General features: G+C 40.4%; 1 pseudogene; it reads left to right on the top strand.

Annotated features, from left to right (window-relative positions):
• Nucleotides 1-14,376, top strand: part of LOC129137508 (Krueppel-like factor 5) — a 58,702-nt pseudogene that overhangs the window by 34,514 nt on the left and 9,812 nt on the right.

Below are 14,376 nucleotides of genomic sequence, written 5' to 3'. Positions count from 1 at the left end.
GCAAAAGAGATGTTGGGCTTTAGGCTGAAGCAAATCTGGGCTAACCAGAGTTAATCAAATTCTTTATAAAAAAAAAATGAATTGTGCCACTCTAACTTAGAAGTTTTGGAGAAACACTAACACATTTTTTTTTTTTACTGGTTTCTTGAATTAAAAAAAAAAACAAAAAAAAACTACTGCTTCTTTCCTTTTGGGTAAGTGAGGAGGCAATAGGGTCTTGAGAATCACCAGGACAGCCAGACTCTGTTAGTTTACTTTCATGTGAATACATTAGGTTCTGAGTAGATAGGCAGAGCTACAATACACTATGCCTAAAACATTACAGTGGAAAGGTGTGTGTGTGTTTGTTGGGGGTGGAGGTGCCTGGTCCTGAGATTTATCAAGCCTACCTTATGGGTACTGACTTGACTGGTTCATCTACTTTAGGGACAATGAGAATATACTCCCCTGCCCCAAATTATATTTTATCCAGGTGCCCTGGTGTCTGACATTCCATCTGTAATCTTTCTTTCCTGCTTTTAAAATGAACATTCTCTTGGTTTGTGCAAAACACTAAACTACTTTATGAAGGCAGATACACTAATGTAGGAAACTGCTTTGTTTTCCATTGGTTGAAAAGGACTAGTGGAGCTGTAGGAAGCTTGGAAGTTCATCAGTGGGAATGGAGGGAGGCGGCCAAGAAGGTGAGGGGAAGGGGAAGGGCCACAGACAGATTTTGTCTACTTGGGAATTTTGAATGGGATTGACCCTGTCCACTCAGTAATAGTTAAAAATGAAACAAAACAAAAAACAAGGTTTTTGAGTGTTGTTTGAATCCAAGTGCACTATTTCAGTAGTGGAACTGGGCAAGACTTATAAAGCTGGCGTAGGGAAGGGTGATTAGGATTGCAACCATAAGCATGAGGTGTAAATCATGACATTTATTTGGGCACAGAAACCAGATCATTAATATTTGAGGAGCACCTTTCAAAACTCAAATTTAGAGGGCAGAAAACAGTGTTGGCTTTTTACACTATTTCTCTCTTTTTGAGGTAAGTCAGAGAGTTGAGTTATGAAGCATTAAAAGATCATTTTATTCCCATATTCAATTTTCTTCTTTTCACTTGGAGAAAACCTCTTAGGCTAAAGACCATTGGAAGTGGCCTCCATGTTTAACTCACTGGCCCCTAATTTCTGCTGGACCTTCATTTCAATCGACTGTGTTTCAGGAGGGAAGCAATTCTGGTGACCTCACTGTAGGGAGACAGGAGCCCCTGGCAAGTTACCAAACTGCCAGCCTATTCTACATGAGCAGAGCTCTTTGCTTTGGCAGAGGAAAGCAATGCTGTTGTAGGTCAACAGTCAAATGTGTCCCGGAAGTTGTTAAGTGTGTGGGGCATTCTAGCCACTGCTGCTGGGGGAGAGACCTGGCCATTGCCTGCATCTCACCTTCAGAATATGGCCCTGATTAAGCTCTGCAGGTAGAGTCCTGGTTTCTGAGAAGGGTACAGGGCCTGAGGACATGCTGGTATTTCTTCCTCACACTGCTGCTGAGGACACAGAGAAGGGTATTCTGGCCAAATTAGCCAGTTATTGGTTCCCCAGATAACTTTGGTTTTAGACACCTGACTTGACTCTGAGTGAGTGGGAGGCTGTTTTCTCTGACTGTTTTTGCATCTTGGCTTTCATGTCACTACATGAGCATTCAGCCCACAAATTTCTGTTACCTAATCAGGTGCATCAGTCCGTGGTGGAGATGAGAGGGGAGGAACACCCCTCTGACTCAGATTTTGCACAAACAAAATTCAGTCTTGTTAGCAATGGCAGGAAGAGCACCCACAGCTGCTCAGATCAGATCTTTCCCTGACAATCTGCAGGGCAGTGAAAGTGAGTAAGGAGTTTTTATGGCAAGATAAGCAATGCAAGGGCCCCAGTTTGGTTACTAAATAAAATAAAATGTCAATATTTACACATGACCTTCAAGGCTCTTACACTCTTGCTTTCTTAGTATTCAGTACAGGCTACATTTTCTTTAGTCCGTTACCAACAGCTTGGAAATTCAGTTAGAGGACATAACCCAAATGTTCTCCAAATGTTGTTTCCAAATGGTCATCTTGAAAAGTGCCATTTTAAGGCATGCAGTCTTTCTACACTGAGAGAGGGCTGTCGCTCTGCCTACACAACTGCAGGGGAATTATCCAAAGATTAAAACCACTGATGATAAAGATAGTGCCATGCAGCATATTTTAATTTGTTGATAATGAAAGCACAAGAGGCCTTTTTACAGGCTTCTTGAAGCCTTACTATTGTGTATTGCACATACAACCCCGGCTTGTGCGCTGACACAAACAAACGTGATCGTAACGGTTGAAATATAGTTAGAAACACAATTAAGAACATCTGTATTGTAAGCAGAAATAAATTAGAAATACTGAAGTGTTTTGTAGCTGTGAAAATGAAGGAATTAAAAAAACCCACAGTACCTGGATTAAGCAGTTATAAATAACGCATAAAGCAAAAATCTCATTACCCCCTGTGTAAACTCCCCCAAATGAAATACATTTTATGAATGTAGTAACACTCTAATAACCAAAGCATTTGTTTTTCCCCACAAATTTTCCATTTCATAACTGTGAGATTGTTTGGATTTACAGGTTCGGGCCACAACATCCGTGACTTTACCGGTTTTGGTCTCTTCCTTGTAACCTTCGGCTCCAGGATGCTGCGCAGTTCCTCTCTGCACTATCTATCAGAATGTTGCTCTGCGTGCTTGAAAGTTTCACCAAACAGAAGTACACAAGAACAAACAGAGGTGAAACACAAATCCCCTCAGCCCTGGAGGAAAAGGCCTTGAAGCTCTTCCAGTGCAGAGGCCACGCAGAGGACATGCTCCTACCTGTGCACATCAGCCACGCCTGGGGTGCCTCCTGGAGTCCAGACTGCTGGCGATGGAATCCATCATGTTGCTGATGTCACTGTAAGTCGCAGCCTGCAGGCTGAGCTATGGGGCAGTTTGAGGGGCCAGAAGTTTTCTCCTGGATGTCATCTTCAGCATACCCAGGAACCAGAGAAAATGTAATTCTTCCCATGCCCATCTCACTCCTGCAGACTGGGGTCCCTCTTCAGTTTCTTTTTTTTTTTTTTAATCATAAGCACATAGGCTCTGGGACATCATGGAACCCAGAAGCATGCTGAAAGGTGAAGCACAAGTCTAAAGTCTTGTTAGTTATGAAATCCAGCTCTCCTGGATTAGGCAAGGGGAAAACCACATATTTAAGATATACTAGGGCAAGAAGTAAAGCGGAGAGAGCTGACTCAATGAAATTTTGTGTATAATAGGAGCCATCCTATGTCTAATTGTCTCCTGTCTCAGAGACCTCATGATTATTTCTGAGCTTTAACCAATGAATTAATGTAGGTTCTATCTGGCTCTTCTAACATCTTTGGAATGGTTCCTCAGTGAACCACAGCTATCCATAGAGATAACAACCTGAATCCAAGCCCAGTGCCCAATCAGGTGCTACTCTTACTTGCATGACTTGGTTCTATTCTTGCCCAGTCCCACTGGGATAACAGCGGTAGCTAAGCAGCTAAGCAGAGTGACCTCATTAGATTATCTTCTAGCATAAAATCACATGTTAACTCATTTTTGGACTTATAGTCAGAAACTTGTAATTTTTCTTCATTTTGCTATGCAGCTATTGCACAGTGGGGGAAATATGACTGGATAATGAGTCAAAAAGACTTGCTCTTACATTCCATCTTCCCCTTCATTGCCTGGGTGTCTTTGGACCAGTCAATCTTTGAGCCTCAGTTATCTAGAAAATGGGGACACTACTACTTTATATTTTTTCTTTTAGTGGGACCTAGATAAGGTAATGTTAATAAAGGGGCTTTATTTATATATTGAATGGCATGATGTTACGATTACTAAAAGGAAATAGCTATTCTACTTACATTACAATGTGGTTTGAGAATCAAATTCAATGAAATATGTGAAGAGGACTTTGAAAAGTAGAAAGAGCTGAGCAATGCAAAATACATCACTGCACTTGAATGTAATGGCTGGTGTCATGTCAGCTGGATTAACTGTGGTCACCAGTTCTCATATACCCATTTGCTAGAGTAGCTCAGTCCTCTGGACTATGAAAGAGGGCACAGAAGCTACAGACACGAGATCTGGTACTATCTTTACCACTACATTTTTATTGTGAGCACCTCAATCATTTTGAGATATTTGTCTCATTTCTTTTACTTTGAATATGCAAAAACAACAGTCACCTCCTAACATGGCTGTTGGGAAAACATAACTGAAATGGATTCAGAAAATAGCCTTTAAGGACAAAGTTATGTGAAGGACATAAATTGTGCATGAACTCCTTCAGTAATGAATAGGCACATCTCCACATACCCCAGGATCTTAAGCTGATAATGTAACAACAAGAACCTATTGAATCAGGACAAGGTGATGGTTCTGCTCCTGTGGCAATCTAGGTCTCAGAATCTGGTATGCAGGCAGGGTGTAAAGAGCAGATTGCATTTTCAAGAGAAAGGTTAAGCTTGAATGTTTTGGACAGGAGGTGATTAGATGCATTTTTAAAAAGTCCTTGAATTTACCTGATGATTTTTATGTCCTTGTGATGGTTGTAGCCCATTCCAGGATACGAATAAATTTAGCAACACAAAGAAGTTCATTTAAAAATCTTTCCCTCAGATGCTCCACTTCCTCTTCCTTCTAGCTTTCTCTTCTTCACTAATTTGCAACCCACGAGGCTGCCCTTTTGATCACTGGCAGTTTAAGAATAGTGATAAGTGGCTTTTGAAAATGTTTTAAAACTTTTATAGGAGAGTGGTGGAAAGATGGAGGTTTCTAGAAAACCCTTAATAGAAGAGACCCATTTTATTTATTTATTTTTGGTTTTAAAGCATTATTTTATTTTGAATGAATTTTAGACTTTAAGAAATTGCAAAAACACTAGAAAGTGTTCCTTTAATCCCTTACCCTGCTTCCACTTATGTTGAATCTCTCTCATCATTTTAATTATCAAGAATAGGAAATTGCCATCGGTACAATATTATTAACTAAGCTACAGACTTCATCTGATCTTTACCAGTTTTCCTGCAAATATCATTTTTCTCCCATCCAAGTACTAACAGGCCTAACCCTGCTTAGCTTCTAAGATCAGACAAGATTGGGTGTGTTCAGGGTGGTATGGCCATAGACCCAAATATCATTTTTCTGCCTCAGGAGCCTATCCGGGACCCCGCATTGTATTGAGTTGTATTTCTCCCTAGTTGACTCCAATCTGTGACAGTTCCCTAGTCTTTCCTTATCCTTCATAACTTTGGCACTCTTTGAAGGATACTGATTGTTACCAGTGGAAGGTATCTGAGTTACTGGTGGCAAATCCATACAGGTCTGCAGCAACCTCAGTTCTTGCCCCCTCAGAAGAAAGAATTTGACTGAGGGGCATAAGGCAGAAAAAGAGATCAAGGCAACTTTCAGAGTAGGAGTGGGAGTTTATTTAAAAAGGCTTTAGAACAGGAAAGAAAGGAAATTATGCTTGGAAGAGACCCAAGTGGGCATGTGAAGGTCAATTGTAGTGTTTAACCTTGATCCTAAGACTTTATAGGCTGGCCTCTTTCCCATGATTCTTCCCTTAAAGGGGGCTGCCCTCATGCACAGAGCCCTCCTTACCCTTGGGAGATGAGCATGTGCACTGTGTTTAGGAAGCTGTATGCATGCCCATTAGAGGCTTTCTTCCCTTTTCTCATGGCGTGCCCTTGGAAGGTCATACCCTGCCATTTTATCTCCTAATGCGCATGTCTAGGAAGTTGTGTTTCCCTGGCACCTATACTCAGTTCACTCTTTAGTGCAACAGGTGTGGACCATCAGGAAAAGGCCTCTCCCTGGTGCTGGCTGCCAATTTATCACTTTTAGAGAGGCAATGTGATAACTGCCAAACCATCACCTGACATTTTTAGTGGGTGGGGGAAAAGCCCACTCCTGCCCTGCTTATGCCTGTCTACCTATAAATACACTGATTAGTAATTTGGTAGAATGTCCTTCACTTTAGGTTTGTCTAATGTTTTGTCATGATTAGAGTGAAGTCATGCCATTTTGGCAAGAATACCGCAGAAATGATACTGTATCCCTTTTCAGCACATCATGCCAAGGGATTCATGATGCTGATATATGCCTTATTAATGGTGTTATTTATTTTGAGCACTCCATTAGGTTAGTGTCTGCTGTTTTCTCCATTATGAAACCACCTTTGCAAAAACTATAACAGTGAGAAAATTATGACAGTGAAAGGGATCTGATCTAACCGACCCCCATCTTGCTTTTAACCTCCAAAATGCCTTACTCATTTCTGGGCTTACGCCAAGTTAACTTTGGGAGAAATTTAGTTTATAGTTTAAAATATTGTATCTGTTCCTCAAAACTAAACCACCTTTGTGTAAAGCTGATGAAAGACCACCAGGTTAGGAGGATGAGAGGAACCTGAATTCTGTTAACATGTAGATATAAATAATTACCAACCATTATTCCAGAGGTCACAAGATTTGCAACTTCCCACTTGTTCCTGCAGATAACATGACTGTTGCAGAACCTAAGATTGGCTTTTTGAGATGCCTTTTCAGATTTTTGCGTTTCTGAAAATGGATGGCTCCACCCAGACCCACAAACTGGTCCTGCAGCTCCACCCAGAAGTGGACTTAGCAGCTCATGAAGACCATTTTCTACACCCCTATGATTGCACCCCCAATCAATCAGCAGTACCCATTCCCTAGCCACCCCCCTCTCCTAAACTATCTTTAAAAAACCATAGTCTCCAAATTTTCAGGGCGGTTGATTTGCATAATAATAAAACTCTAGTCTCCTGTTTAGCCAGTTCTATATGTGTAAAACTTTCTCTATTGCAATTGCCCTGTCTTGATAAATTGGCTCTCTCTGGGGAGCAGGCAGGAAGAACCCATTGGGTGGTTACAACTATACAGTTATTGTATTTCTCTTTGTAGCTGATAAGTGTTTTGAGGTAGATACTTTGAGTTTATTCAAATCCTGTTTATTGTTCTTGATTTTTTTTTCCATAAAGGATCAGATACCTGTGTGTTTTCTTATATCTGATTTCTTACACAAGGAATCACATAACTCAAAATCACATCTTTTGGGTTTGGGTTTTGTTGTTGTTTTTCCCTTACTTAATATGTCATGGAAAGCACCCCATATCCACTCTAGAGACTTTCCTCACTCTTTTATACGTTTGTATAGTACTCCATGTTATTGTTCCAGCTTATTCAAGCACTCTTCTGTGTATGGGCATTTAAGTTGTTTCCAGTGTTTTGCAATTATAAATGATAATTGCAAGTTTATTCACATACATTTTTGTATTGTCAGAGATACATACTCTAGAAGTGGGATTGCTAGGTGAAAAGGGAAATGTATGTGCACTTTGGTTAGATATTGCCTAATATCCCTCCAAAAGTGTTGTACCAATTTGCATTTCTAACAGGGAAAGTGCCCATTTCCCCATAGCTTCACCAACAAGCCTTATCAACAGAATGTATTCTCATATTTGTTTTATTTTTGCCAATTCAATAAATGAGAAGGGGATTTCCTTAATTATCAGTGAGTTTAAGCATTTTCTGCATGTTTAAAAGCCATTTTGAAACTTTTCCTTTTTTTTTCAAATGAATTATTTGTTTATGCCTTTTCCTCATTTTCATCTCAGGATTTTGTCCTTCAATTTTTAAGGTTTTTTAATGTATAAGGAATATTAGCCCTTTTTCTCTAGTGTATGTTACAAATATTTTCTCTCAATATGTTAGTTGTTCTTTGATTTTGTTTATGGTGGTTTTCATCACACACAAAAATGCAGTCAAATTTATTAATCTTTTAAAAAATTGCCCCTGGATTTTAAATCATAGTTAGAAAGGCTTTTCCTTACCAAGGCTAAATAATAATGTAGCCATTTATTTTCTATACTATGTGGTTTTAGTTTTTATATTTACATCACTAATCCACTTGGAGTTTATACTGCTATATGGTATGTTTTACCCTAGTGATTTGAGATGCCACTTTCATCATATACTAAATTTCCATATGTATTTTGGTCTAATTCTGGACTATTCTCTTCCACTGGCTTCTTTATTTCTCTGTGCTCCAGTACCACTCTGTTTTAATTATCCAGGCTTTATCAAATGTTTTAATTTCTGGTAAGCCTAATCACTACAGCTTTTCTTTTTCAGTGTTTTTCTACCTCATTCCTACCCATCTTTTTTTTATATGAACTTTAGTATCAAAATCTCTAACTCCAGAAAATAGCCTGTTCATATTTTGATGGAATTGTATTACATTTATAAATTAACTTAGGGGGAAGTGGTATTTTCATAAAGCTATAATTCTATCCAAGAACCTGGGAATGTCTTTCCTTTTATTCAAGTTTTTATTACTGTCTGTTAGGAGTGTTTTGACATTTTCCATGCATAGGTTTTCATACCTCATTAAATTTATTCATAAATACTTATATTTATTCATAAATACATATATTTTGATGCTGTTTAAATGGTGTTTTCTCTACCATTTATGTCCCCTGTTTGTTTATATGAAGGCTATTGATTTTTATGTTAATTTTATATCCATCTTCTTCAGTAAATTATTTTATTGTTTGAGTTAGTTTTATTATTGATTCTCTGAGATTTTCCACATATATTATTATATCATCTGCAAATATAGTTTTACCACTCATTTAGTCACTCTTATGCCTTTCACTGATTTCTCTTATCTAATTGCACTGGCTAATATCTCTAACAGCAGCAGAGATAATAGATATTTATGTCTTGCTTCTGATGTTAGTAGAAACATCCCTAATGCTTTTCCATTAAATAAGATAATGACTTTAGGACTATGAACCCCCCAAATTTGTGACAAGTCTCAGTTAATTTAGAAAGTTTATTTTGCCAAGATTGAGGATGTGCACCTGTGACACAGCCTCAGGAAGTCCTGATGACATGTACACGAGGTGGTTGGGGCACAGCTTGGTTTTCTACATTTTAGGGAGACATGTGACATCAATCAATCAATATATGTAAGAAGTACATTGGTTCTGTCCAGTGAAGGGATGGCCTGCCCCTCCACACCTGTGGGTGTTTCTCATCAGGTAGGATGAGAGACTGAGAAGAGAAAGAGACACAGAGACAAAGAATAGAGAAAGAAAAGTGGGCCTAGGGGACTGGCGCTCAGCTTACGGAGGCACTCAGCTTACAGTTTACGGAGGACCGGCAGGCACTGGTCTCTGAGTTCCCTCAGTATTTATTGATCATTATCTCTACCATCTCGGAGAGGAGGATGTGGCAGGACAATAGGGCAATAGTGGGGAGAGGGTCAGCCCAGGGACAGCAGGAGACAGATGCCTTCCTCTTATCTCAACTGCAAAGAGGCCTTCCTCTTTCACTAATCCTCCTCAGCACAGACCCTTTACGGGTGTCGGGCTGGGGGATGGTCAGGTCTTTCCCTTCCCAGGTCTTTCCCTTCCCATGAGGCCATATCTCAGGCTATCACTTGGGGAGAAACCTTGGACAATACCTGGCTTTCCTAGGCAGAGGTCCCTGCAGCCTTCTGCAGTGTATTGTGTCCCTGGGTACTTGAGATTAGAGAATAGTGATGACTTTTAACAAGCATACTGCCTTCAACACTTTTTTAACAAAGCACATCCTGCATAGCCCTAAATCCATTAAACCTTGAGTCAACACAGCACATGTCTCTGCGAGCACAGGGTTGGGGCCAGGGTTACAGATTAACAGCATCTCAAGGCAGAAGAATTTTTCTTAGTACAGAACAAAATGGAGTCTCTTATGTCTACTTCTTTCTACATAGACACAGTAACAATCTGATCTCTCTTTCTTTTCCCCACACAGTGTTCATTGTAGGCCTGAAAGAGAGAGAGAGAGAGAAAAGGATAATTAAAGACAGTCTCATGAGATCTGCTGGAGGTTCAGGGAGGTCCCAGACCACCCTGGGCTTTCCCTGTAGGGCAATCCTTCATGTTCCAGTTATTGAATGCCCATTCTACTGTAGGAACAGATCATAGTTATTAGAGTTCAGAAAATAAATTTTCCCTGTTATTTATTCTGGAATTTGTCTTATCCTTTTAATATTCTACAAGTCTCCCACCAGTCTACTAAAGAATATCGCTTCCCTAAGGAACAGAATGGTCTGCTTCTGATACTAAAAGTAAGATGTTTGTTTTTGAAGCAACATAAATTCAAATAGGGATAACAACTCTTTCTTTGTGGAAAATCAAAGCATCTTTATATTTACTTGAGTAAACAGAAAAAATATCTCAATTGAAATGATTTCCCACCTGCCAAACAAAACAGTTTTCTTTTGTACGTCCTATTCCATATATGCAGGTGGTCAAAGCACAAGGCTACACAAAGGGAATAGTAATGAATTCAGCTAGTGCAAGCCACTGTGCCCGCTGACAGCTCACTCGCTCCATCCTGCAAGCTGGACTGACAGGCTCAGCTGCTTACTAAGTGTCAGTTCTCTTCTCAAAGAGCCATGTTTTTCCTGGGAGTTAATTTGTGGGTGTTTCATGTTGGTTGAATTGGGCCTAAAGTCAAAGCAAAACTTTGGAGAAGCTGTGATGCATCCCAGGTTAAACCAGAACTATTTATTGCAGCTTCCCTTTTTGGCCACATAGTTCTTGTCCTACAGAGTGGCAGGGATTTTCCACTTCAAGTGTCTGCTTGTATCTTGGGAGGTGGGTCATGAGGACCTCTAGCCTTCTTTTTTTCCTGTGGCTCTCTTTGGAGGTCTGGCCAAACTGACCCACCAATGCTCCTCAGGACCAGCCACAGGCAGAACACTGCAGGACATGAAGTTTGCCTTTTACAGCCCCATACCTGTACTATTTTCACCTTTCCCAATTCCTAGGACTTCCCAGACCTACCCAGGGGCTTCTGGCTATGGTGCCTGGCTCCTTCGCTATGACACTAAACCTAGGCCTGCCTTGATTTTAAAAAATATAGCAACATTCACCACCACAATTACCATTTATTGGCCCTTCATTATGTGCCTAACATTATGTTGCACATTGTATTCATATTTTTCTCCATCACTGTGTGAGCTCAACAGCTATAAGAAGTGGCTATACATGCAGTGAATACCTTTGGTGCCCTCTCTGTCTCCTTGCCTACTCCAGGAGGTCTCATGCAGGCCAGATGGCATGACAGCTGTGTCCCTTTGCCTGAGAGGGTGCCCTCGCCTCCTGAGAAGATGGTAAATTGAGGGCTAAGCTAGAGGTGCTCAGTCCAGGAGTGATCCTCAACCTTTGAGGGGTAGGAATTTCTGGGAAAATTTCTTGACTTCCTATTCCCCATGGTGGGACAATTCTGGGGTAGGTTCCCAGGTCTCCCAGAGGGTCTTCAAAAAGATTGACAGCAGTGGCCTCATGGTAACCTCATGGCAGCCACTTTATTGGTTTGTCTCCTGTCCCTTCTGTCTCACTTACCATTCCCTCTCATTGCTCTCTGGGATTTCTGCCCAAGCGTGTTCTCAATCCTTGTGTCATGATTTGTCCTTGAAGGAATCTCCACCAACATACTGCACGATTGTCCTCCCAGAACAGGAGAGAAAGAGAGCTTTGGGAGGCTGACATGCATGAGGACGTGTAGCTGGTGAGTGGCCAGCAGGACTTGAATCAGCACCATCACTTATGTTTCCATCAGAATCAGTCTGGGTGTATTTTTCTAGTTAGTTAATCAAATTAATTAGTGTGTAGCTTTTTTGAAAATGATTTAAGCCTTTAGAACATATCCTAATACTTCCTTCTTCTATCGAATCTATTTGTCCTGTGTCACATTCCATTGAGACTCAGGATTTAACCAGCAATATAACTAGATACAAAATATAACAAATTAATCAATATTGCAATGCTATAGCTGAAAGTGATGAAAGGTAGTATGCCTCTAGCGCTATTCATACTTTACACTAGACTTTTCCAATTGCAGTGCCTTAATTTAAAGGAAGAACTCTGTTAGTAGAATTTCAGGCATCTAAGTAGTCAAGGAAACCCCCTCTCCATGCTGTTCAATGGACTTTTCCTGAGCCCCTTACACATCTTTCCATTTGCTAACTCTACCTGCTGATACTGATGCTTTATCTAATCATCAATGGGATTCCTCTTGAAATGGAAGGCAAAGTTCAACCCTGAATGTGTGCTGGCCTGGCTCCTTCGCAGTGACAAAAACATGCAACTGTCTCTTCTTTACCTCTCTGGCTCATCAGGGAGGAACTGTTTACGTGCCTTTGTTTCCCAGCCTGTGAAAGGAAGATAACACTTGCTCCAACATGCTTTTCAGCGGGTGATGTGAAGATAAATGTGATAACGTCTACAAAGTCCTCCAAATTCTCGGGATGAAATGTGCTATGTAAATGGAACACAGCCCCGTTATGATTGAAGTTTAATGCAGCAGCTCTCAGGCCTATACAGGGAATGCAGTCTGGCTGGAAGGTAGGATTGCTGAGTTGTCCCCTCTAATCATTGTCCCTGTGGATTCACCATCCAGCAGCCTCATCTTAGAAATGCCCATCCTTTCCATTCATTCAATTTGGTTTTTATTTTCAAGAGACCAGTTACACAGTTACGTTTTTCCCTTTATATTCTTCAGCTATGGGAGTCAGGTTTTAGAAAACACGTATGTACAAACATACATTGCCACCTAATTGATAACCTAACTCCTGGAGGGCCTAAGGACTAGATCAGCAACTAGACATTTAGATATAAATTCTGTGCTGAAAACAATATTCTTGATCCTCTGCATGTTTGTGTGTGGCCTGACACAATCATGCATTGGCCGTTTTCTTTTCTTTCTTTTTTCTTTTTTTTTTTGAGACAGAGTCTCTCACTATTGCCTGGGTTGGAGTGCAATGTCACAATCTTGGCTCACTGCAACCTCTGCCTCCCAGGTTCAGGCGATTCTCCTGCCTCAGCCTCCCGAGTAGCTGGGATTACAGGCACCCGCCACCACGCCTGGCTAATTTATTGTATTTTTAGTGGAGACGGGGTTTCACTATGTTGGCCAGGCTGGTCTCGAGCTCCTGACCTCGTGATCTGCCTGCCTTGGCCTCCCAAAGTGCTGGGATTACAGGCGTGAGCCACTGCATCTGGCCCAAGCATCACCCATTTTCTTTTCTTTTCTTTTTTTTTTTTTTTTTGAGACAGAGTCTCGCTCTGTCGCCCAGGCTGGAGTGCAGTGGCGCAATCTCGGCCCACTGCAAGCTCCGCCTCCCGGGTTCACGCCATTCTCCTGCCTCAGCCTCCTGAGTAGCTGGGACTACGGGCGCCCGCCACCACGCCCGGCTAATTTTTTGTATTTTTAGTGGAGACGGGGTTTCACCATGTTAGCCAGGATGGTCTCCATCTCCTGACGTCGTCATCTGCCCGCCTCAGCCTCCCAAAGTGCTGGGATTACAAGGCGTGAGCCACCGCACCCGGCCGCATCACCCATTTTCAAAACAACAAGCTATACAATTTTCCTTTTTGTGACAGAATTGGAACTACTGGATTTCTCAGTAAAAGCAAAACAAAACAACCATAGAAAAATACCACCGTCTCCTTCTCAAATTAATTCTTTCAGTTTGTGCTCCTAACTCCATAAAAATGTGGTTCAGCTTTTGAAGTTTTTATTAATATTTATAATGCCCTTTTGGTGCCCTTGAATCACACAGAAATAGAGCCCTGGTATAAATACCTATCTTCTAGGTGGATTGTGGTATATCTAAACTCAGCCATAAATTTTGAAGTTTTTATGTATATGTATATTTGACTTTGCTTTGTTTCTCTTATTTCTTGATATAAAAGTTTATATTTTAAATACTTTTTAAAATGCAAATTTTAATAGCTTATATTTTATTTTCAAAAGTAATGCATGCTTATAAAAATATACTGATATGGATATAGAAACAAAGAGGAGAAAAAACCTCTTCTTCTAGACACATTTCTAAAAACCTGTTGCCAAGAAGTAAATCATGCACTTTAAGTCCTTTTAAATTAATGCCTTGTTAGTTTGAGGGATCGAAAGTGTCTTAAGAAGCTATTAGCTCATCATATTTCTTTATTTCTAAATATCAAAGTAACAAAAACTGTGAAAGATTTCAAAAATACAGAAAACTATACAAAATTATAATCACCCATAAGTCTACTGCCAAAAGGTAATCAAGTTTTAACATTTTAGTGTACTTCTTTCAAAATTTTTCTCTGCCAATATGGTAGAGATGGTACAATAGTCCCTTCAATTGCTCCATATTATATTGTAACAATTGTCTAATGTTAAGAGACATTTTTCATTGGACGCAATGGTTCATGCCTGTAATCCCAGCACTTTGGG

This window comes from Pan troglodytes, chromosome 1, assembly GCF_028858775.2.
Source record: "Pan troglodytes isolate AG18354 chromosome 1, NHGRI_mPanTro3-v2.0_pri, whole genome shotgun sequence".
Lineage (NCBI taxonomy): Eukaryota > Metazoa > Chordata > Mammalia > Primates > Hominidae > Pan > Pan troglodytes.
Note: the sequence above shows the minus strand (reverse complement) of the source record. Positions and strands in the feature narration are given on the sequence as shown.